General features: G+C 36.3%; 1 protein-coding gene, 1 long non-coding RNA gene and 1 pseudogene across 2 annotated transcripts in view; all 3 read right to left on the reverse strand.

Annotated features, from left to right (window-relative positions):
• Positions 1-23,864, reverse strand: part of LOC132186637 (caffeic acid 3-O-methyltransferase-like) — a 68,907-nt gene that overhangs the window by 31,885 nt on the left and 13,158 nt on the right. The window lies entirely within an intron of this gene.
• On the reverse strand, positions 10,435-21,163 carry LOC132187345 (cathecol O-methyltransferase 1-like; annotated as a pseudogene).
• Positions 12,521-15,513, reverse strand: LOC132187346 (uncharacterized). The gene is made up of 3 exons (XR_009440823.1): positions 15,243-15,513; positions 13,032-13,175; positions 12,521-12,833 (listed from the first exon to the last, which is right to left on the reverse strand). It is a non-coding gene; the product is annotated as an uncharacterized LOC132187346 (long non-coding RNA).

A 23,864-nucleotide genomic window follows, 5' to 3' on the forward strand; every position in this document is an offset into this window, starting at 1 on the left:
TAGGTTTTGCAACTTTATATTTGACTACATGTTATTAAATAAACAACGAACGTAGATGTTTTTTTCTAGTACGGTACCCATGACAATGGTTTTGATTTTGTATTATAATGTGGTTTAAGGTTTGAAAATTCAGTACTTCAATTCATGTAAACTTTTAGCAGAAAAAACAACAAAGCAAAATGAAATAAAAGAATAACAATAAAGTAATTAACAACAATTTACTTATTCACTGTTAGGGTTCCAATGGGCCATAGTTATGCATTTATGTTTACGTTTAGCGTAATTCTTACATATTTATGTTTCTAATGTACGTAGTAACAATATGGACAAGAGTTGGATGAAGAAGTCAATGGGTACGACGGAATACAGAGAAGGATGTAGAGCGTTTGTGGAATTTGCAGTTAGGAACTGTGACACTCCCGACAAACTTATTTTGTGCCCCTATAAGACGTGTCGCTGTAATAGGAGACACCCCCCATGTTTGGTATACAACCACTTGACAGGGGGAAAGGAATGTGGCCCCAATACACATTCTGGATTTGTCATGGCGAGAGGCCTGTTAGAGCTCCTGTGGATGGCTCGAATTCATCACATCCGGCAGCAGCTGCGAGTGCAAGTTCTGAACAGGGTGGAAATATGCACGCCATGTTGCGTGATGCATTCGGCATGCACGAAGTTAGAGTTGACAATAGTGAGCCTCGGGTTGAGGTGCATGGAGAGGAAGAAGACATTGTGGATGACGAAGCCGATGGAGGTGACATATGAAAGTACGAGGAATTACTTAAAAAGGCAGACAAACCGCTTCATGATAAGACCAAACATAGCAAGCTAAGTGCTACTGTACATCTGTACAATTTGAAGTGTGTAGGTGGAGTTAGCAATACGATATTCTCGTGTTTCCTCGATCTAATCAACAGTTGGTGCCTGCAGATGATGGAGCCTTGCCAGTTAATACATATGAGGCGAAACGGTTTCTAAGGGACATGGGACTCGGGTATGAGAAGATTCCGGCTTATCGCAATAATTGTATGTTGTTCTGGAAGGGCAATAACGATTTAGATTCATGTGTTAAATGTGGAGAATCTAAGTGGGAGGACGAAATTAATTTGGACGAGGATGGCCACCCCATAACGTCGAGTAAGAGACGTCCGGTCAAGGTTTTGCAGTGGTTTCCCATCATACCACGACTACAGAGGCTTTTTATGTCAAAGCATACTGCACCCTATATGAGGTGGCATGCAGAAGGCCGCACTAAGGACGGCGTATTGAGGCATCTTGCCGATGGCGAAGCATGGAAGTCATTCGACAATTTATATCCGGACTTCTCATTAGACAGTAGGAACGTAAGACTTGGCCTAACCTCAGATGGATTTAATCCTTTTGGGAACATGACCACATCCCATAGTACTTGGCCTGTAATGCTTGTACCGTACAACCTGCCTCCTTAGATGTGCATGAAACAAACGTCTTTCATATTATCCTTAATTATTCCAGGTCCAAGTTCACCTGGAATGGATATAGATGTGTACATGCAACCGTTAATTGAGGAATTACAGCAACTATGGAGTGTGGGGGTACGGACATTTGATGTCTCCTTGAAAAAGAATTTCATGCTCCGAGCGCAGTTGATGTGGACAATTAATGACTTTCCGGCATACGCGGACTTGTTTGGGTGGCCTACAAGGGGTGGAAAGGCATGCCCTTGCTGTATACATGCAACAAGGTTTAGACGGTTAAAACACGGACATAAGTTTTGCTTTATGGGGCATAGGCGATACCTGCCCATGGATCATCCGTGGAGGCGGAAAAGAAATACATTTGACGGTAACCGAGAACTAGAATGTGCCCCCGATGTTTTAGATGGAGATGAAATCCTAAAACAGTTAGAAAGGATAGCATTTGGGGATGAGAGCGCTGGTAAGTCAGTTAATATTGATACTTCACATGCAAAAAGGAAGAGAACTGATAATATATTGTGGAAGAAAAAAAGTATTTTATTTCGTTTACCGTACTGGAAGGATAATTTATTGCGGCATAACCTTGATGTCATGGACATAGAGAAAAATGTGATGGACAATATACTTGGCACAATTCTAGACATTAAGGGGAAAACGAAGGACAACCTTCAAGCATGAAAAGACTTGCAAGAAATGGGTTTGAGACAAGCACTTCATCCTTTCACAAATGATGATGGAAGAATCTATATGCCTCATGCTTGCTACACAATGTCCAAAGAGGATAAAACTAGTTTTCTAAAAGTGCTTCGAAATATAAGGGTGCCAGACGGATATGTCTCGAACATTTCCCGATGTGTAAAACTTAAGGACCGGACGATATCGGGTTTGAAGAGTCATGACAATCACGTATTGATGCAACAACTTCTCCCGATTGCATTGCGTGGATCACTGCCCGGTAACGTGGTTAGACCGCTGGTTGAAATTTCTGCATTCTTCAGGGGCATATGTTCAACTGCGTTAACCCAAGAGGATCTAACCCGACTTGAGGATGGGATCTATACGACTATGTGCAAGATGGAACAGATATTCCCCCCCAATTTTTTCATAAGTATGGTTCATGTTGTGGTGCATCTTGCCCGTGAATGCCGACTCGGTGGACCGGTATAATATAGGTGGATGTATTCGGCAGAGAGGTAACATTTACTGAAAAAAAATTAAAACTAAAATTTTGTTGCCATTTATTTATTTTAAAACAATGATTAGATGTAATAATTAGCTAGTTTTGATATGTAGGAGCCTCGGGGTGTTCAAATCAAGTGTGCGCAATAAAGCGGCTCCTGAGGGTTGCATTGCGGAGGGCTACATAGCAACCGAGTTGATGGCATTTTGTTCGATGTATTTAGAGAACGCACCGACATTCCACAATAGGCCGCAACGAAACCCGGATAGGCCTAAAAGGGCTGGAATCCGAGTCGTTCTCAACCGTCTCACGTTGACATAGATTCACCGTTACATCCTATTTAACTCAGATGACTTCCTCCAATTGCGGACGTTAGTATTGTGTAATGAATATATGCATGCTCATATCATGCAACAACGTTAGTTGTGAATTAAATTTAATTGATTTTATTTCAAAATGTAGGCTACACAAGGATTCAATAAGACAAAGTGCAAACAGGGGGCGAACGATCACGGATGATCATTTGGAAACCCTACATTTTGAGCAATTCTGCGATTGGTACTGTGACTACGTAAGACTAATGTCACCCCTTATAAATTTCATAATGTTTCATCAATGCACTAACAAAACTTCGTCATTATTGTATATGACTCGTAGGTCGATTGTTCAGACAATCGACTTCGGAAGGATATGGGTGCCAAACTAGTAATGCATTGTAGAGGCCCGATGGTCTCAGCAGTCCAATATAATAGATATGTGGTAAACGGCAAGTTCTTTCGAACTATAGCACATGATGTGGGAAAGAGGTCTCAGAATAGTGGCGTGTGCGTGCCGACTGTTGATGGCGAAACATACTACGAGAAAGTAACTCAAATACTTGAGGTAGAGTATTACGACAAGACAAAATATGTTGTGTTCAAGTGTGACTGAGCGGACACCACAAGGGACAGGGGGTACAGGGGACGAGTATGGCATAACACTTGTCAACTTCAAAAACCTTGTCCACAAGGGGGAGTTGATTAGTGATGAGCCGTATGTACTAGTTTCCCAAGTGGAACAAGTTTTTTACGTCGAAGATGAAAGGAACCCAGATTGGGCTTGCGCGGTGAGGACGAAACCTAGAAACATATACGACGTTGGTCAGGGTCAAACGCCTGATGATCCTCATGCCAACTATCACGAGATCGAGAGTGAGCCACTCACTTTGAACAATAATCAGCTGTACGATCCGCACGATGACATCCAATATGTCCAACCCGGCTTTGCACCAATCGAGGCGTATGTCATTTCATATGGAATAAATATTTTACATTTATTGGCTTGTTGTTATTTATTAATTTGTTCATTAATTGGGTGAATATTTTTGCGTGCGTCCAATATCTTATAAATTTCTTCATTTATTAATTTTTGCGTCATATATGTAATGAATATTTCTCACACTATACACATAACTAATTGGGTGCGTGCTGTATTTCACAGGTTGCTATGAGTACTCGGGGGAAGTCAAGAGGACAGCGGGGAGCCGCTTCTACGTCGAGATCATACCATGTCCTGACAGATAGTGAGGCACAGGAAGTTGCTATGCTTCTGCAGCAGCAATCAGGGTATCGACCGATACTTCCGGATAATGTAGACGGGCAGTTACATGCCAGAGATGATTATGCCTGTGACATAATCCCCACTTCAGCTGATATATCCCAAATACTCGCGGAGGCAAGAGGCCCAACAGGCCTTTACACAGTTTGGGTATTGATATGAGCCTAGTCCTTACGACCCTAGCGCCTCCATGCGTTTGCCATCTCCGCCACCCACATTGCCGCATGGCTTTTTCGATCAGCAGCCAAACAGCGGCGCACCTATGGATGATAGTGAGACACTATCTGGTGAAGACATGGATGATGGGCTAGGTGAGCAGCACGATGAGCATCACGATGACCTTGCTTGGCCAGCATTGACTATTGACCAGGTTTGCACGATAGGTATGTATGTATGATATTCCGAACCATAAATATGTACATATTTATGTATGATGGTACATATAGTTAATTAGTACATAAATTCAAATAATGTATGTTTAACCATATGTGTGCTAATTTATACTTCATCATTGCAGATAGGGCGGGTAACTTTGAGGTGTTGATCGTAAAAGACTCGCACAAGTTGTGGGACATTCCTGATGGGAAAAGGGTGGTCATGGAGTATAATGGCGTGTGGCAGCCCGTAGGACAAAGCGGCAAAAAATTTAGACGGATGATGGGGAAGACGTGCAAGATCGAAACTTTTATCAGGCTATCCGACCCCTGGAAGCATGTACCAGAACAAAGCAAGGAAGATTTATTTGAGTCATTGATGGTAAGTGTAGTTTAGATGTTCATAATTTATGATTTGTACCAGTTTAAAATTAAATTTTGTGAAACAACAAACGCTTTAATACGATAGTTGTTAATTGATGCAGAATTACTTCTACATCATGCCTGGGTCGGATATGGCAGCAATTAAAAAAGATGCTTTTAGAGACATGGGCGAGAAGCAAAAGCTTTTGAGGCACAAGTTAAGGAAGAAACTCATGATTCAGAGCGACGACACTCCTGGGACAGTGTCGGCAAGGATGGCTCACACCATTTCAAAGTACAACCCCAGAGATGTGAAAATATTGTTGGGGAAATGGCGTAATCCCGATTATCAAGTAGGTTATGACTTCGAACTATTTGACTTTCGTTAATTTTAATTATTCTTTGATGGCTTAGCGATTAATTATGTGTACATATTGGGTTCGTAGGCTTATTGCCAGCACATGAAAGACATACGCACATAGAATGAAACACCGCATTACACAGGCTCGAAGACCTATGCAAGGGTCGTACATGAGGAGGTACTACTCTTACTTACCATGAGTATACATATTTGTGATATATTGCGTAGTATATATCATAAATATTTAATTGATGCTTTGAATTTATTGTAGTTTATTAGTTCAGGCAAGGCTCCTACGCGAGCAAAGACATATATCAAGACCCATACAAAGTCAGATGGTAGCCGTCCAAATCCGGTGGCCGCAGAGAGAATCGTAAGTCGCAGACACCTTGTCGTGAATTTCTTTTTATGTATTAACTTATTGAGTCTTAACAATTGTATATAAATGTGAATGCTCATGTATAGGGCCGGATGGAAGAGTTATTGCAAAATGACCCTGCGGAGCAGGTAGAAGGGCCCCGAGGCACAATTAGGTGGACACCGGATGATGCTTATGCTCAGGCGCACGACAATAAGCTTGAGTATGTGGGTCGTGTCCGAGGGGTTAGTAAGAATATCTTGCCCGCACCCAGTACCAGCTGCTCATACTATACACCGTTCCAAACACGGTCGCAGAACCGGGGCGGCCAGATGATATCGCGCGAAGAATTTGAAAGAGCCATTCAATCTGAGAGGGAGAAGCATAGGGAGCAAATGGATGAGCAGTTGACGCAGCAGAGTGAGGCGATTACTACTGCGGTGACTGCAGCGATGACTGCATGGGTTGCTGAGCAGGTGGCTGCTCAGATGGCAGCGTATGAGGCCTGGATTCGCAGCCTTGAGGGGTCGAGACGCATGGGCTCCGATCCGGATGTGACGACTATCCGGAATCCGCAAGATGCGGAGTCCCCAGCCCGAGTGATTGTGAGATCCTCAGTTGATAGCAGATCAGGTAACAATATATTTTTATTGTTTTTATTTGATTAACACGGTTATCTTATGAGTCAAATAAACTTTGTTCGCATTTAACACAATTGTATGTATATAACACAATTGCAACGTAATATGTGTAGATGACGCAAGAGTAGAAGCTGAGGACGATCACAATGAAACCCAACATCAGACGCCGGTTGGTTAGAAGTCTCGTTTGTCAATACATTATACCCGTCGTTCAAGCACCCCGGAAGTATATATATATGTGCTTGGAGCTTGAAGCTTTGTATAGTTAATCGTACCATATTTGTTGAAGTTGTCTCATTGAATAAACATGTATTGTTTGTACAGTTAATATGTGTTTGTGTTTGTGCTTTGTATAATTAATATGTGTTTGTGCATACATAGTTAATATGTATGTCGAGGTTGTATACGTGACAATTATTTATTAGGAGTTTAAAATATTATATCACAAAAGTCAACTAATTAGCCGATTGATTGTTCGTTTTATCTTTTGCAGTTAATGCGGCGCAGATGATTGATTATTGGTCACGATGATTTGTGTATCCGAGGTTTGTTTAACGTTAGTTGTATTGTGTATAACGTTAGTTGTATTGTATTTTACTTTTTATTACATATTTGCACGTTAGTTGTTTGTATAAAGTTATAACTAATTAGTTACACTCCATTTTATGTTATATAACGTTAGATTGTGGTTATATATTAAGGTTGATTATTGATGTTGGATTATTGGTTATTGATGTTGGATTATTGATTATTGATTATTGATTATTGATGTTGGATTATTGGTTATTGATGTTGGGTTGTCGAGAGGTTGTATATCAGGTCGTATATGCAGGAGAAAATTAGAAGAAAAAAAAAATTCCCTATAAACTGTAGTGACGTGGCATACACTGCCACGTTACTACCAGCCACGTTACAATTTTTTAGTAACGTGTTAACCCCATATACACGTTACTACTGGTCCGTGACTAAAAAAATTGGTTTTTGTAGTGTGCATGCATCCAAGCAATAGAATAACGAATTGAGCATTAATAAACCTGGAAAATTGTTGTCATTTTGGTTCCTTGAAGCTAAAGACTTGGTGTTCTCAAAGCAGTTGGCTCTCGGAATTTTTTCTCAGAATTTTTCTCTTAGAATTTTTCCCTTAAGAGTTGTCTCTGGGGATTTTTTCCTCGGAATTGTTCCTTAGGAATTATAATTCTTGGGATTTTTCCTTGGAATTGTTCCCTTTGGAGTTGTGACTCTCGGGATTGTTCCTCGGATTTTGTCCCTTTGAAATTTTGACTCTCGGAAATTTCTTCTCAGAAATTTATCCTTGGAAAATTTTTCTCGAAGTTTTTCGGACTTTTTTATCCTCGGAATCCTCTATCAAAGTCTTCATGCAACGCTCTTGCTACGGGCGTACTGCAATCTGACTAACATTTTTTTTTTTTTTTTGTGGAGCTGTCCTTGTAAACAAAAAGTTCCAATGCAGTCAATAGAGCCACAAGCAGGAGCTGGTGAACCTGAGGTGAGCTCGGGGTCACCTCAGCGACCTTAAAACAGAAGTCAGCGAACATAGGCGTGGTCGCTGGTGATCACGAGACTGTTGGGCTGAAACTGCGATGTTGAGGAGTGGTGAACCTGAGTATGGGTCGATGGCTCTAAAGAGGGTCAGCGAACCCGAGTAAGGCAACTAAGGGGAGTTCGTTCAGATGAACCCGAGGCTTGGTCGGCGCTTTAGGTGGGCTCGGTGGCTCGGTGACTTGGCAGACTCGACAAGGCTTAGAAGCTCGGTGAATGAGTCTGCCAATTTTTGTTCCCCGCTATGGATTAGCGTGTTGGGACAGCAGGTCTCTGCGAATATTTGGCATGGTCCGGCGAATCATACTCGGATCACTGGTAAATGCTTCGCCTCTCAGGACGGCAAGTTTGCTCGGTAGTAGCAGGGTCGGCAAAGGTTCACAATGAAGAGCTCCACTTGAGCTTAAGGGGACGTAGCCACGTAGCTAAGCGAAGAGGACCTGCATGGTCAACGTCGAAGTCCTTCCTAGCTTTTTTACCTGCGTGGGTTATTAAAATCCTTTTCTCCAAGCTTGGAGAAAATAACAATAATAATCATGGCGTAGCTGTAAATTACAGTTTATTATAAATGACAAGGAAACACAGAAGATGTTTTCTTAATATCTGGGTGTTGTTAGCTTTGTAAAGCTTTGCATGTGAATGCACCCCGATTAAGAAAGAGTCTTCTTGAAAACTAATCAGAAATACCACACATTGGGTACACTTACGCTGCACTCAGGCGGGGCGGACATGAACCTAAGTCTAGTTCACCAACATTAGATGTGAGGTTCGGCGATCCTTGAGGCAACCCATTCAGATGGACCCGAGGCTCGGCGACTGAGAAGGGCACGTTCATGGTGATCCCGAGGCTGGGTTGGCTCTTCGACGGCCACAGTGACTCACTGTCCGAGGCAGTCTTGTTCATGGTGATTCCGAGACCGGGTCGGCGCGTCGACGACAGAACTTGGTGACCCACTGTCCGAGGCAGGCTCGTTCATGGTGAGTCCGAGACTAGGTCGACTCTGGCGTTTCTTGAGGCTGGATTGCATTGCCCGAGGCCTGGTGGCACCTTTACAGAGGTGAGGTGCTGTGCTCGCTGGGGCGCTGGTTCGTCGGAGAGCGCGGCTAGTTCGTCGGCAAACCTGAGGTTGTTGACGACTATGATGGATCACCGACGAAGGTGCTGGCGCTTCCGCAGACGAAGTGAGTCTAATGTTGATGTCCGGTGACCCCGAGGATGACGAGACGCGGAATCAGTGATTCGAGGATGGCGATACGCAGCCTTGAAACGACCGGGGACTCAGGGGGAATTCGGCCTATCTTTAAGCTAGGTTGCGTTGCGCGAGGCCTTCTCGTTAGCCGCTGGTCTGTAGGAGAGGTCACTGCTAAGTGTGAGAACCTGCATGAAGATAGGCCGAATCAAAGCACAATTTAATTCTGAACACACATGTTCATTTATGACAATTTAAGTGAGAAGAGACACATTTTCTAGGATATTTGACAACCAACTTGTTGGCTTCATCTTTTTGAAAAGTCAAACTTGACATTTCTTTTTTAGACACGCATATCAAACACAAATATTCATTCATGTTATAAATTACTAAAAAGGGGAATGAAAATAAGATTTATCTCGTACTCCTAGACACATGAATACTGATTTAGCGTTGGTCGACACAGTTGAGCGTGGAAATCTCACACATAATATCTGTACGTAGGAGAATTATTTTCGTGAACCTGATGAAACGTAGATCTGGGACACCTCCTTTCGGGTACTTTATATGAATTTGTCCCTAGCTGAACTCCCCTTAACTTCATCTTGCGGATCGGACGAAAGCAAACGCCGATTTGGTGTACGTAGATCGCAATAGGGTGGATTTGGGATCCATGATTGTAAATCTGTGTAGACCCATCGGGTAAGTGTAGATATGACGAAAGCAAACACCGATTTAGTGTATGTATGAGCAGATCGCCACGCAGTTGATCTGGGGTCCGTGATTATAGATTTGTGTAGATCTAATTTCGGCTAGTTGATGTATCACCCAAACGCATTATCACCCCCACAACGGATTTTGATTTTGCAAGAACCTAGTCAATTCCCACACGGCGCCAAACTGTTGATGCATTTTTTGGATCTAACAGTCTCCGTTTGGTGTGATCTTCATGTTCTTCGAGGCGTCTCTAATCAGTGACCTTTGGGCTCCTACAAAATAATAAGAGCGTCAAAGGGGTCTACAGGGAAAGCCCCGTAGACCCTCCGGTGCTTAAGTTAGCAGTCGTATATGCGGTCAAAATGTAGCCGGAGTTAGCAATATATTGAGAAATAATGACTGATCCCCTTTAGCGATGTCTTGAGTTCTCTTTGATAGGGTTTTATCTCTGTAACTACTTCCTTGATCTTCTCCCTTCAGATGATTGAAGAATCAGTTGAAATAGTGGAGAGATAATGTGAGGTAGTTAAGATAACGTAGGACCTTATAAGATAATTAAGGGTTGTTGAGACATAGTGGGACCCATAGTAGATTTTATCCCCAACAGATTTCCAAATTAATATTACAAGCAAGCAATCTACTTGAAGAACTCCATAACCCAAAGATTATGGACAAAAGATTCATATCTGATGCCACTAAACCCTGCTTTAGTTGCCAAGGCAATGAATTCTGCTTTCGTCCTTTCCTTCCCTCCTGGGTTAACTAGAGTCATCACGCTCACATCCGATTGACAATTGCTCTTCATAGAAGTGCCAATCTCAGGCATAATTGGAAGAACTGCATCCACAACCATCACCTTTCCATCATTTGGTGTAGCCTCGTAGGAGTTCTTCATCAGCTTCAAGCACTGTTCATCACATCAATCATGGAGTATACACTACAAAATGTATCCAAATTATAACACCATTTCTCTTCAACTCATATACAAAAAGTACACAAATCAATCAAACCCACCATCATAAAAATGGCATCCCCCTTAGGAGCGCTTTCAAACATGTCTCCCCCGACATGTTCCACACCTACAACACCAATTAATTAACACCTCTCCTTATCCCCACACACACAAATATATATAGCTTATGAAGAACATTATATATATATAAAAGAAGAGCAAATTAACCAGGATAATGTGGGGCATTTTTTATGCAGATTGGATAACAGTTGGGCGTCTGGTACTGCGATCGATCACCCACGTGCTGCGAGCGAGCGCATGCCGGACCTTTATGTTATTTTCTTCGTTTTAATTAGGTTAAGTTGTCGTTATTTCCTTGTTTTAGTAGGATTAGGGTTTTGGGAGTCAATATTGCGTTATTTTATTAGGTTTAGGGTTTTGGAGGTATTTATGTCATATTTTATTATATTCAGGGTTTTGAGCTATAAATATATGCTTATAGCTTCCAGAGAAAGACAGTTGTTGATTATTACTGATTTTAATTAATGAGAATACTCAGAGTTGAGTTTATTCCTCTTTTCCTTTAAACTTTTGAGAGTATCTATTGTTTTTAGAAGAATTCTTAGATCTTTGGTAGAATCTAGATCTGGAGTTATTTATCCGCTGCTTATTGATGTTCTTCGCTGCAGTCCACTAAGCCACGTTGCATCAATGTTGTATAGCATGGGGCTAGTCGAAATTAATGGCCTTGATATGGGGGTATCTGGAAGTGATCAAGTTGAGAGTGACTCCTAGACCGCCGGCGACATCAACGAATTGCTTGAGTTGCTAGAAGCCTTTGTAGGAGTCAAGGATTCTTAATAACAATGGTTGTGTGGTTGAACATGGCTGCGTCAAAAACCCGGTTGAACCTGGGCTCCAACCCCAAGTACTCGAAGACCTGCATGCCATGAACTCTGTTGAATGCAATTCCTCCCTCAAGAATTGCATCTTTTAGTTGAGACCTATCAATGAATTCAGACCAGAATCAGCACAAGTACTGGATTGTACGTGCAATACTTTGTAAATAAATCTACAAATATTATATAAATTCCAAGATCTTAACTATATATATATATATTTCATGAGTTTCACAACAAATTCATTAAAGAATGTACCAGAATCTAGAACAATTAAACTTTAGTAGTTTGGAATTCACTACACTGTCTATCCCATGCACCACATGATGTTACTCTACAATGACAACAACTATAAGTAAACAAAAATCTTGCAATAGTTATATTATTTATTTAGTATTAGGTTAATTTTGTCAAAATCACTTAATTATAAACAGACACAAGAGCAATCACCCAACGCAAATTGTAGGACAAGCAAAGCTCACATGAACGATAGAGAGATTAGGTAGTGGAAGAGGCAGCCTACATGTTCGAATTATGATCTAATTAATTTGTTTATCCCAATTCGCAGTTTAAACTCGAAAACATTAATATTGTAATATAAGGGGGTTGGGTTTAACGATATTGTTATTTCAAAATATGTGATGGATTTAAACATTTAAACTCAAAAATATCTATTGAATCATTAAATGGCGGAACAAATATTGTAGTTTGTTATTATATATATATATATATATATATATATATTAGTGGGATGGCAAGTGCTTGATTTCCTGTGTTCAATAATAATATATGTAATTCATTATGTGATATTTAACATTAAAATCTAAATATCATCTATAAAAAGTATTAATAACATAAATTCAATATTTCGTCCTTAAACAAGTGCACATTTAAATTCTTACACATGAATAACATTACAAAAGTTAGTAGATATGAAGTACAAAAAAAAACTCCTATAAAGGGCAAACACATATTGTAACCACAAAAGAGATCATGTGTTTGTATTCTTAATATGCTATTATAGGAAAATAAGTTAATATTCTATATAATAAAAATGTATTTATTTGTCTTTGTTGAATTTAGTTCTTTTCGAAAGACCCTAAGTCCATGTGACAATCTCTTCTCTTGCATTCAATTTTTGTTGCCACTCCCTTAGTCTATGCATTGATCTCCCTAGTAAGCAACCTGATTGTAGTACAATTCAAAATATATTAGAATAGGAACGATACAATCTAACCAAAAAAGAACTATACAAAGATATATAGCCAATCAGCAACCAAACAATCACTGTACCTGTAACAATCTTACCAATACATATCGAAGCAAATCTCTACATTTGAGTCAAACACAATGACTATGAAAAACAATGAACTGAAATAGTACCTTCAGGTTAGCTAGTACTTGCATAGGGCCTATTCCGACTTTGCAATTGCCTATGAAACTTCCAAACTAATTGGTTTCGCTGCCTTCCAAAATCTTATCAACAAACTTTGTATGCCAAGTTCTTCTCGTGTGCAAATCACTTTCCTTCACATAAACAAAAATGGGAATCTCAACATATCACCAATCTATTTGTTAACCAATAGAACCAAGGAAAAGAAGCACACATATAGTGTAAATCTTATTCTAAAATGATCTTCAACATATTACTTATCAAAAAATATTAAGATACGAATCAATCAGCAATCATATTGCAAATTAGACCAACGCTTCAAAAATATAAACTTTATTCGACTTCTTCAAAATCTAGCATTATAACAAACCCAATCTCAGAATAATTAAAAAATTTTAGAACTTGCTAACAGAGTCACACAAATCTGTCCTAGTTTGAATGTATGTGGATAAGTTATTTATATAATCAAAAGGGATATTGTTTGTAAGGTATATAATAGCAAGACACCCGGTCAGCATCCTTTTATCCAATCTCCAACTGTTTCTTACTATGAACCAAAAGATTAAGCACCAAACCTAGCAGCAAATGAATGCTACAATTCTAATAGGATGTGTCCAATCTGCTCCTCAATTACCATTGGCAACCAGGTTGGATTTACAAAGGAAAACATAAATAAAAATAAACCATAACAAAGGCATAGCATTAGATGTTCAAAAAGCATATCACTATTTTGATTCTCTTTATTTTCAAGCAGATATTTTTCATTGTAGTCTTTTCTTTTTTTTTTTCCCTATTTCATTGTAGTCTTTGTTAACATTAAAGATAAATGACAATAACAATAAGCAAGGTTTGTAGCATCATATTCTGGGAAAACCATATTTGGTAGTCCGACAGGATATAGGCCTTCTCTACCAAAGAATATAGGCATTCTCTACCTTTCCACAACTCTCTGACAACAAAACTTGGAGCACCATTTTTACGTGTATTTGTCTGCATATGTGCAAACAAGCCTCTGTACAAAAAAAAAATTTGGCAGGCACACTATTTAGACCCCTCTCTCTCTCTTTGCACAACTCAGAACTAAGAATCTGATGCCATAGACCATATTCCAGCCACAAAACTTATAATTGCACATATTTAGAAAGATCCACAAAACAAAAAGACTTCAACATCATATCCATCAACTTGCCACAATATTGGGGTAGAGAGAACAAGATAGCATACAATCCAACCAAACAATAGAAACATGCTAATGCTTTAAGCAGTATGTGGGAAAAAAAATCTTACCAGTCCATGTAAGTAAAAAAGTTGACGAGTAATTTTCAGAATTGATATATAGTCATGAAAACAAGCTCTCAAAAATATTAAAACAAATACTTCAGAACGAGTAAAATATAGACAGTAACCGCATACACACTTAACCCCCATACAAAGGGAAAAAGTTTGAAAGGTTTCATGAAAAATTGTAACCTCAATGTGCCTTAATTGAATTTCTTCCTCCCTATAATACAACGAACAAAAAAAATTAACCATCAAACAAGACAAACAAAAAACCTCACTAAAAAAGACACTAAATTTCACAAAATTCTATAAGAACTCAATCTTGTTGCTTCTGAAGCTTCTCCTTCTCTTCCTCGATTTTTTTTCGAAAAATTATTTCTCTACAACAAGCTCACGTCATAGGCACCCAATCACACCCTTCATCATGCAAATTACACATCCATCAACAATAAACAATAGCAAATCTTTATTACCTTCTCAACATACTCTTCTCTTGTAACCGAAGCCACAGTTTTCTTCTTAACAAAATCACCAGAATTACATGTTCAGCTGTAGCCCGATAATTTTGTCCAATTACACTGTCCAATTACGCTGCCAAACCACGAGAATAAATAGCAAACCACAATTTTTTCTTTATTTGCTTAGAAAAAGAAAAGAAAAAAAAAAAAAAATACCTTCAATCACATATTTCAAACCAATACCCATAAGCCAAATCATAAGGAAACCTATCCCAGAAAATCCAAACCAACCGCATATTAGTACGTTATTCACAATAAGCAAAATCTCACATACCACATAACAACAATCTTCGAATCAACCAACCAATACAGAATACCCTCCTCTTCCTCGCTCTTTCTCTCTCTCAAAACAAAATCAATAGATTTTAGAGCAAAGAATTAAAATCGAAGAGAAAAATATACCTTATAGTGGAGAGAATTTGTGATGAGCAGCTGCTTCTCTCTTCAGCGATAGCAAAAGGACTGGAATTTTTGGTTTTTATCTATTGAGCTTATATCTTCAACGACCGAAGACACCAGATTTTTAGCCGAAAATCCAGGCGGTTGTTGATAGAGTTGGTAGAACATATCTTCATCTCTCTGAAGAGCCGGTGAATTTCTTACAAAAAATCAAAGAAAACACTGAAGAAAATCTTGAGTTTGACACAATAGACTGATAGAGTTGGCAGAAATATTAAAGGCTGCTGAGTGCTGAGATCGCCCATTCCTTCTGAAGGTACCTTCATAAAAGACAAAAAAAAATCTCTCTAAAAAAGTTTCACCCTTTACATACTCAAAAGGCAAAATGATAATTTAAATATAAAAGACAAAAATATCCAAACAACTTTTTAAATTTATTAGATACAGGAAGGGCAAATTAGTAGTTTTGTAATCTAAAGAAATGTCAAAAGGCAAAAATAACCTTATCTAGCTAAATCATAATGAACAAAGAGTAAAAATAAAATAATAAATTTAAAGTGCAAAAGAAAAGTTACTGTTTGAAAGTCATTCCCACTTTTTATATATCTTTAAGTAAAGAAATCGGTTCACAATTATTAACCGCTTTTGTCTACCACTAAAATCACTAACTGCAATTGGCCTATGCGATTATATGATTATTAGTGGTTAATAACCACCCCGCTGTCCCTAATGGGTAGCTCAATCGGCTGTGGACCACGCCTCATAAAGCGGGGGTCACTAGTTCGAATTTCTCCTCCTCCTTCTCTTGTGCGGACATATCAAAAAAAAAAAAAAAACACCTCGATAACTTTGCACACCAAAAGCACTTTAGGCATAACTGTGCAATATTTTCATAAACAAGTGGACTAGCTTAAAAAAATTGTTTGATAATCCACTCTTAATTTTTTTTTTTTTTCTTTTTACTAAAAAAGTCAAAACATTAACAAACAACTTGTAAAAAAAAAAAAAAAAAAAAAATTGCAACACCAATTAAAAGAAAAAACAAAAACAAAAAAAACAAAACAAAATACTCAAAAAAAAAAAATTCAAAAAATCTTTCTCCTTTTTGTTTTATAGGGTATAAAAATAATGGTTCTATATAGTAATAAGTTTCAAACACGTTAAAATCATAGAGTATACAGATGTTACAGTTCGCACAAAAATCATGAACATCGGCACAGTGACAATTGAAAAATTCAAAAGGTCATGCCTTAATTAATTACAAATAAATTCTATAACAGATTTGCATAAGAATATACGTACGTATAAAATAATATATTGGTACAATAGAAATTCATGAAAGTTACAACTTAGTCGTCTCTGATACGTGTGTAAACTTAATGTTCTATAAATTCTAACATCTTAATTATCATGATTTATTATATTTTGAAAGTATATATAAACACTACAAAACAGGTTCTTTCACTTAACCATCTTAATTAGTTACACCAAACTTATGGATATATTTTGTGTAAATTTATAGGGTATAGGCTAAAAAAAAAAACCACTTCTCTTATTTGACAAATGGATTAAATAACCTAATAGTTTAATAGGATTATGATTAAATAACCTTATAACATTGGAGTTTAATAATCTTTTTATGTCGTATGAGACATTAAATTCTTACATATGTTAAATCGCCACTTGTTCTAAAAATTTAAGCTAATAGGAAGAAATCATTTAATAATTTAATCAATACTTTAATACTTCCTCTCATGTGTGGACTCAATTTTTTTTTTTTTTTTTTTTTTTTTTTTTTTGAACGGGAACCTTTCGGAATTCATTGATAAAAGATCAGAAGCACAAAAGTTCTAACTCAAACTCCATTTTTGATAAGTGAGACTCAACATGCGGAATATTTAATTGAAATGAGTAATGAATGACGAAGGCAACGTTCGAAGTTAGAACCTCTGGCTCTAATACCATTTTAAATCACCACTTTTTTTAAAAGCTTAACATGGTATCAGAGTTATAGGTCATGAGTTCAAATCTTAATTCCATCAATTCACCCCATTTAAATTAAATATTCCATGTGTTGAGCCTCACCTATTAAAAGAGGCTTTAAGCCCACATGTAGGGGTGCAAAGGCGGTTACGGTTAGCGGTTAGTGGCAATAACCGCTAACCGTAACCGCCCTAGCGGCTAGGCGGTTAGCGGTTAGCGGTTAGTGAAATAGATAACCGCCCGCTAACCGCTTTTTTAAAATTGGGCTTTTTTTTTTTTGCTTTTTTTTTTGAGCTTTTTTTTACCCTCATTTTTTTTTCTTGTATTTTTAATATCTTCTTGGGCCCAATTGCTATAAATATTTGAATTGTCATTGGATCATATGATTAAGTGTTAATCTTATAAACTTACAAACAAACAAAAATACTTCAATTGTAGTTATAAGTAACACATTGTTTAATCCAATGTCAATTACTTAATTTGATATTATATGAATCACATTGTCATTGTCATTGTACATGAATAATTGATTAAGTATTGGAATTGTAATTGGATCATATAGTTAAATATTTATCTTATACATTTATATTATTCAATATGCATATAATATAACTATAAGCATATATATATATATATATATATATATATATAAAATTCAAAATTGTTCAAAATTGTTAATTTTCTTTTTTTTTTTCTTTCAAAAAATGGTTAAATTTCTTTTTTCTAAAAAATGTTCAAAAAATACATTAATACTTCAATTGTGATTATAAGTAACACATTGTTGAATCTAATGTCAATTACTTAATTTGATATTATATAATCATATAGTCTCATTAAATTATATCATATGATTCATATGATTAATTATTTAAATTCTTATCATATTTACTTATAATCTTTTTTCTTTGAATTGAACTTAATATCTAATGGTAAATGGTAATGTTCAAACTCCTAAATCCTAAATTCCTAAAGTATCTAATAATGCTTTAATTAAATTGTAGACTTGTAGTTATAAGTAATATATTGTTTAATTCAATTGAATCAATTGTGATTATCATTGTACATGAATCATATGATTAACTTGTAGACTTATGACTTATGAGTTATGTCATATTATATATGTATTATTTATTATTATATAATCATATGATTTAATGATCAAGTCATCATGTGATATAATCATATCAATTATAGTGATAATATATAAATTACTAAAATTATAATGATAATACATTAATACTTAAATTATGTTTATAAGTAACACATTGGTCATTGTTTAATCCAATGTCAATTACTTAATTTGATATTATACGAATCATATCATCATTGTACATTAATAATATGATTCACTTGAAGTCTTGAATAAAGTATTTGAATTGTCATTGAATCATATGATTAACTATTGATATTATACATTTATATTATTCATATACATATGTAGACTTATATAAACTTATAGGTTTATAACATACATTGGAAATAAGTTTCTAGATATTTAATTGTTGTATTAGTATGAATTAGTATACTTATGAGTTATGTCATATTATATATGTATAATTTGTTATTATATAATCAAATGATTTATTAATCAATCTCATGTGATATAATCATATAAATTATAGTGATAATATATTAATACTCAAATTGTGATTTAATTATTTTTTTAAAAAAATTGTGATTTAATGATCAAGTGATTATATGATATAATCATATAAATTATAGTGATAATATATTAATACTCAAATTGTGATTTAATTATTTTAAAAAAAAATTGTGATTTAATGATCAAGTGATTATGTTATATGTATAAATATTTTTATAATTATAATTATAAAAATATATTATATAAAAAGGCGGTTAGCGGTTAGCGGTTACGGTTAGTAGACCCATTAACCGCTAACCGCTAACCGCTAGGCGGTTATGGCGGTTAGGCGGTTAGCGGTTAATGCGGTTAGACGGTTAGGCGGTTAGGCGGTTGGCGGTTATAGCGGTTAGCGGTTAGCGGGCGGTTAAAAACCGCCCACCTTTGCACCCCTACCCACATGCGAGAGATGTAAAGTATTCATTAAATTATTAAATTTACTTTTTTCCTATCATTTTAAGCTATTGGGGGCAAATGGTCATTTAAGAGCATATTTATACATGGACAAAGATTTTCTCCATCCCAATCTATAAAAATGCTATGTGTCTATTTTGTATGTAAGAAACACATGCAAAGTTGGAAGACCACATACCTTTTTAATAAAATTTCTTCCAATTATGTCATTCCTATCCAACCAATTTTGGAAGAAAACTTTGTCATTAATTTATCCATAAACTACTTTTTTTTTTTTTTTTTTTCTAAGCGGGACTAACTTCTTATAGTAACGATAGATAGAGAGAGAGAGAGAGAGAAAGGCATTTAATTAGGACGAATATTGAGAAATTATTATTGAAATTGTTATCTTTCTAAAACTGCTTCTAGGGGGAAAGACTCTGCCCTCTCTAGAAACCATCTCCTCCTCTCTTCCTTTTAAGCAACAAAAAGAAAGCTTTAAGGAGAAGATTCTATTTTTCCATCTTCCCTCCTCCTCTCCTCGCAAAGAATACTCATGCCTTTCCCCCCTGCTATGTATTTTTAGGTACCTGCCTAATGATCCGTATCTAGTTTTATCTTTTTTAGATCTAATTGTCTTCATCAGCTTTGGTGCATCTTCCTGAGGATGTTTACGATACCGTGCTCCTCCACTACTGCTTGTGGAGTTTTTTAGTTTTTTAGTTTTTTATTTTTATTATTATTTAGGTTTTTTTTTTTTTTTTGTTATCGTTTTTTAGCTACTTGTCGTAGATCTAGTCTGCTCGAAGTAGACCTATTACTTAAATATATTTGTACATGGGTTAACAATAGTTTTTTTTTCTTTTAATAAGGCGTCCTGGCCTATTGGCTTGTGGATGTGAGTTAGTCCCCTGGCCTTGGATTGTGGGGGTTTAGTTATGGGCTACACCTATGTATTTGTTGAAATCTGCCTGGAGCAGATGTGATCTAGTATCGAAAGATTTGACATTAGACATAGGTTAGCAGGTTGGTGAAGTCGCATCTTGGCTTTGGTTAAGATTTGACAGAGTTTTAAGTTGCTCTGTGTTGCATAAACTTCATGCTTAATTTTGACTTTCATCTTTTAATGAGATCAGTATCATTATCTTCAAAAAAAAATATATATATATTATTATTATTGAGAAAGACCCAGTTTATCTCACGTACTATGGAGGATAGTTAGTATGCATGTTGAATTTATTTGCTCCACCAATTTTAAAGAAAAGTCATGTTATACATCATTCTCCTAATAATTTTTTAATCATTCCTTCTACCAATTCAACCATGGATTCACATGTCCATTGTACCAATATGATGAAAGATTGTCGACTAATTTTTTTTGTTTTTTTTTTTGGAAAAAAAAATAAACAAAAGAAGAAAACAAACTAAGTATGAACAGAAAAAGGTGGGAAAAGAAGAAAAAGTGGAGGTGAAAATAGAAAACAGACCAGCTATCTAAGAAGACCTTGTCATGAATCAAGGCTGTGAAAGGTCCCAAAGAGACACCATCTTCCTTGCAGACGAAGTGTTTAGACACATCAGAAAGACTATAAAGCCTCTGCAAAGATCCAGAGTCATCAGCAGCCACAAAGCAACCAAGCAGAGAGTGGGTGGCTAGCATCCTCAGAATACAGTCCAACATCGTGGGTACCTCAGGGTTCTTGGTTGGCATCTGTTGAACAATCTGTGTAGGGGAGAGCTTAGCTCCCGAACCCGCTTTTGCTAGAATTTCAAAAACGCCAAGCTCTACGGCCGATCGCAAGGTCATGGGCACCACAAGGGAGCCCGCCACCTGCAGTGCATACGTGAAGCTCTCTTCTTCATTCTCATTAATTTTTGGGGTCAATTTCTTTAGAGAGGTAGCCATTATAGAAACTTGGAGTGACGATCGAAGCTAGTCTGCTTTATATATATTTGTTTAGATATTTGCAAGTTTAATCAAATATTTATCGATTTATAAGCCATACGTATGAAGGTGGTTCTAATTCTGCCACGCAATGAGCATTAGACCAGTTGATTTTTTCTAATGCAATATCAGTGATATGATTTCAAAAAAAATAAAGATAAACCATATATATACTGTTAAATTAAAAAAATAAAAAATAAATAAACCATATAACAATTTATTTCTGTAATAAAACAAAATAAAATCTGTAGATTCAAATAATTCTTCTCGATTTGACACAAGTTCTATTCCTTTGTTGTACGTCTTCTTTTCAACCTTAACTTAGCCGACAAAGCTTAATTATTGTTCCATTATATATTTGCTTTCATTTTACGTAAATTTAATTCATTATCTCTAATTTGATTTTCTTATTCTATTAATAGATCTCTTAATTTTGAATCAATATTTTTTCATTGAATGGCTCATAAATTTTTATAAAAATAGAAGTTTAATACCCATGGACAATGGTGAGCTTGAAAATCTTTAGCACCCACCACTCTTTAAGTTTGAGTTTGACATGGCTCTCTCTATATATATATAAAAGATAAGATAAGATAAGATTATGTAGTTGTAAAATAAAACTACATAATATGTACTGTTAAAAAATTAATGATGACGTCGAATTTTAACTTCGTTTATACGGTTAACGTCTAGTTCTGAAAACATCATGCGGCCTTCCAAAAAAAAAAAAAAAATCCAACAACTCAAAGTTATTCATTTAAACACAGGTTCTATATAGCTCGGTACTTGCAGATGTGCACGTTATAGTATGTATTTTATATGTTTAATTCATACTTTGTTAGGATTATTTTATATTTTATTTAATCTTATTATGTGATTTTTATGTTTTGCAGGTACCCCAGGAGTTTGGCAAATAAAGAAGAAAAATTGGTGAAATTAGATCCTACAACTCCGCCATAAAATTGATTGTACTGTTTTGGCTATAACTTCTTGTTCAAAATTCGGATTAAGGCAATGCCAAATGCGTTGGAAAGATTACTCAAAGAAGAACAATTTGTTATTTCACATTGAATACCAAATTTTGACGTATTGAAAGCCAAAATTGAGTGTGAAACAGAGCTAAAAAATAAATTCAAGATTTGATAATAAAATTGGATCATAAATCACTTCATACATTTCTCACGTGGGAACAAAGCCCATGACATGTTGAACCACTTATACGGCTGAGTTGCTAATGTGTGAAAGCCGAATTGAACTTGGCAAAGAATTCAACCAGCCCATGTAATATTTAGTCGTAAACACAACTTCCATTTGAAAAACTAGAGGAATCCTTCAGAAACTGCATACTGATATTACAATGCCATCAGAAGCTGCATTGGTTGCCTTATCTCAGTAATTAGGCAAAAGAGCTACTAGAGTGTGTAAGCTCCTACAAAAGGTATATTCCCTACACCACCTTACTACTATATGGATGTCATCATATGATACCATTCTTGTTGAGCTCCATAATAAACGTATTATAGACATGACAATTGAAACCAATGCTCTTAAATCCAGCTGCATATATCAATCCAAATAATTCATGTTGCTGCCGCTCCCTTCCTCCCGGTTTTTGAATCATCATATGCATATCAAGTAGTGATTTAACCTTTGCATAAGTGGTAATCTCTGGAAATATTGGAAGAACTTGCACCATAGCATGCAAGAACCTTTCCATCGTATGGAAGAGCGCTGTAGCAGTTCTTCAATATCTTCACGCAGTCATCGTCGCCCAATTATATATTGAGTATCGACTATCAAAGAAAAATAATCTCATGGTTAGTATTTGAATTCTGAAAAATAGATTTATCACCTTTCTTAAGCACAGAGTATTATTGACAAAGCATATAATGCTGAGAAGCATTAAAAGAATGTTAAAGATCAAAGGCAAATTATACTTTACCACCCTAGAGTATCAACTTTGTGGCAACGTCTCCACGGAATTTTCAATTTGGGCACCCTCTAAATTAGGCTCAAATGTTACAAAAATGAGAAAGATGAATAAGTATACCCCTTTATCACACATTCCCCCATTCTAGCAAACCAAATACCATCATGTCAAAACAACAAATCCCATGAATGCCACCCTTGAGATAAACAGGCAGAGTTTTTTTTTTTTTTTTTTTTTTTCTTTAGAATAAACATCATGTATGTAGAAAAATAAAAAATAAAAAAGATTAAACAGCTTGCAAAAATTAACCAAGTTTTTTATATCTCTTCCGTATCTTTCTCAGCTTCAAATGTGGGTAACAAAAAGAAGTGACGTAGTTATTAGTCATTCTTCAAGCTCAAGGATAGGAGAAAACATCCTGGAGACATTGTATTTGGGAGACATTTTGGTTCCTGACAATCGCATGGTAGCCCTACTAACAATAATCTTGCCAAAGTATTCTGGTAAACCCATAAGAGATGCAAACACCAATTTTATAACAATGCCTTCCAATTTGTTAACGAGGATTTCAATCATTTTTTTTCATTTCCAGTATTTAAGATCCAATTTAGATGGTGAGAGACAAAAGTGAGACAACTTTCTCAAATTATGGGGCCAATAACCAATATTGAAAAGCGTAGTCTCAACAAAGTTTACAGAAATTGTTGATAGTGCTTAAAAGACACAGGACAT

The sequence above is a fragment of the Corylus avellana genome, chromosome ca7, assembly GCF_901000735.1.
Source record: "Corylus avellana chromosome ca7, CavTom2PMs-1.0".
NCBI classification, from domain to species: Eukaryota; Viridiplantae; Streptophyta; class Magnoliopsida; order Fagales; family Betulaceae; genus Corylus; species Corylus avellana.